The 2667-nt window shown below is 31.0% G+C and overlaps 1 non-coding gene across 1 annotated transcript; it reads left to right on the top strand.

Annotated features, from left to right (window-relative positions):
* The first annotated feature begins 1040 nt into the window (after positions 1-1040).
* LOC142550351 (U1 spliceosomal RNA) lies at positions 1041-1201 on the top strand. Its single transcript, XR_012821315.1, has one exon. It is a non-coding gene; the product is annotated as a U1 spliceosomal RNA (small nuclear RNA).
* Positions 1202-2667: the final 1466 nt, after the last annotated feature.

The raw sequence follows: 2667 nt of genomic DNA, 5'->3' as shown, positions 1-2667 counted from the left end.
GAAGCTTCTTACTGTGGGGTTTATATCTTTCATTTTCCTCTGGTATGTGGAAAGAAATTTGGGCGTACAAATTTCTTGTGGTAGGTGGGTTATCTTTCATTTTCTTCCATTTTTGTTTTTAACTTAATTTAAAAACAAATTAAATAAAAAAAAAAGATTACAGCTGGGCGCCCAGCTGTGCAGGTGCCCATGTTACCCTGCACCCAAGGGGTGCATGGTAACAAGACTCTATATATATATATATTTATATGGTGTTTAATAACAAGTTTTTTTAAAAAAAATATATATACACAAAGGAAACGATAAATGTTTGCAAATGGTTAAAAAAATATTATGAACTTTCTCTTTACAAAGTTGTGCAACTTTATAAAAAAATATATTTAATAATCACTTTTGTTAAGCATTTGCAAATTTTACTTTAATATATTTGTTTCTTTTAAGTTAAGATGAAATCGAAGCAATAATTATTATAATGGATATATTTTTAAAAATTAATTTCAAGTTTTTTTAATATTTAATGATATTGACAAATTTAATCATAATTATTCAAGAACTATTAACAACTGAAGTTGAATGTTCATGTTTCGGTATATTTAAGAGTTACTTATTTTACGATTGAAACAAAACAACTGAATCGGAGGTCAGTTGAATAAAAACCACAAATCTAATTAAAAATATCATATGCAATAAATTTATTATTTTTCACATTTTGAAGAAAAAATCAAATTTCCCTAATATTAGGCAAATTTTTTGGACTCCATACGAATAAAAAAATTGACGGTTCGATGTCCATGAGACGGAGATCGGTCGACCCCGAACTTATATTGTCTCTAATTTTAGGACCTCTTAAAGATGACAATAAAACTAAAATTGGATAGCCTTGAAGGTGAACTTTTGGAAAACTGAAGGATCCATGTTTTGGAGTTGTCGCTACATTTTCTTGCATTGATCTAAGCAGGATTTAATATCCCACATCGCTGGGGAACATAGTTAAGAAAGAACATATTCGTATATAAACCAATGGTAGTGCGTCTTATTCCATACTTACCTGGATGGGGTCGATGGATGATCAACAAGGTCCATGGCCTAGGTCGGCGACCTTCATTGCACTTGGGAGGGGTGTCTGCCTAAGGTCGGCTCAAGTGGTCGAACCTACATCATAATTTGTGATAGAGGGGGCCTGCGTTCGCGCGGCCCCTACAAAAACTAGTGAAATATTTTTTAGATTTGGTTCTTTTCTTTGATACTTTCAATTTTTTCTTTTATCATTTCCCCGGAAAAGAAAATGAAAATATAGTGAGAAAATTGCATTTATACAAAAATATATTTAAAAATTAGTTCGTCCCCGCATAATTTGCAATTTTTTCAAATTAACCAAGCCATTGAAATCTTCGTTTTATGGCCGTCGTCTACTGTTGATTTCCGCCTTTAGGTGGTGGATTAAATCCAAATACAACTTTTATTGTGATTCCTACTGTACAAAAAGGAGAAGGAAACTTGTTCCAAGATTCAATAAAATGTGTGGTTGCGACAAGACACAATCCAAGGTAACAAATGTGGTTGAGAGGCGGGGTCCTTATTAGTGAAATAATTTTTTTTTAACATAATAGTAAAGATTGCGTATATCAAATATAAGTGTTGTTTCGAATGTTGTAACGGATCGTGATAACATACAACATAATAATATAACAAAGGTAAATAACTTGATTAGAAATAGCACAAAGATAATTATGAACAAGTGAACACACTTGTGCGATACCTCAGAGCAAAATAATCATTAGAAAAGAAATCGAGTTTACAAAATCAATACTGGTGAATAAATGAAAAATTATCTTCATTGACAAGTTAAAAAAGTAAATCGCATCCTAAAATATAAATAACCAAAATAACCAAAACACAAGAATGCAAATCAATATAGCTGAGATTTGGAACAAAGAATTCTTCAATAAACATTATGTACGGGTGTTGTTTTCAAGTGTCTCCAACATGTCATGACATCAAAGTGAAACATCGATGCTTCATCTTTGCGAGTTCTTCAGAAAATTCTCCCGAACTTTATCTCTATTCTTTTGTATCTCGCTCGTTCATTGTGCAACAATTATTCTTCAATATATAGAGACTTGTGTTAATCTTAATAAGATTCCTTGAATAGATTTCTACAAGATAAGTAAAGTAATGTTTCATTAGGAAACAAACTCTTTTTAGGATTAAATATCAAATCTAGAGTTTATGAAACTCAATATTCCAGAACGACAACCTTTAGTGTACAATCTCATTTAAAAGGAAAAAATGATTTTAAGGAATTGTGTCTTGCAATGCAAGTCACGTTTCCTTTCGATCTCCACTTTTTTTGCTTTCCTGGACAAAATAAGCACAAACAAGTTTACGTATATTAATGCAACTCCATTTAAATTTTCCTGAATTTGAAAACATATATCCCCTTGAATTTTATCATGTCAGCTTGGATGTTATTAGCAGTGTTGATAACACGAGGGCAAAAACATTTATAACTTAATACTAAATTAGAGCATAGCATTTAAAACACCTTAACATCTAATGAATTAACAAGAACTTAAGAAACATAAAAAGAGCTTAAAACTAAACAAACTTAGAGCAGATAAAATGTAATCACTGATATCTCTCAGTGTTAACAATTTCTTCTTTAGT

The sequence above is a fragment of the Primulina tabacum genome, chromosome 6, assembly GCF_025594145.1.
Source record: "Primulina tabacum isolate GXHZ01 chromosome 6, ASM2559414v2, whole genome shotgun sequence".
Taxonomy (NCBI): Eukaryota; Viridiplantae; Streptophyta; class Magnoliopsida; order Lamiales; family Gesneriaceae; genus Primulina; species Primulina tabacum.
This window is presented reverse-complemented; position numbering and strand designations above follow the sequence as displayed.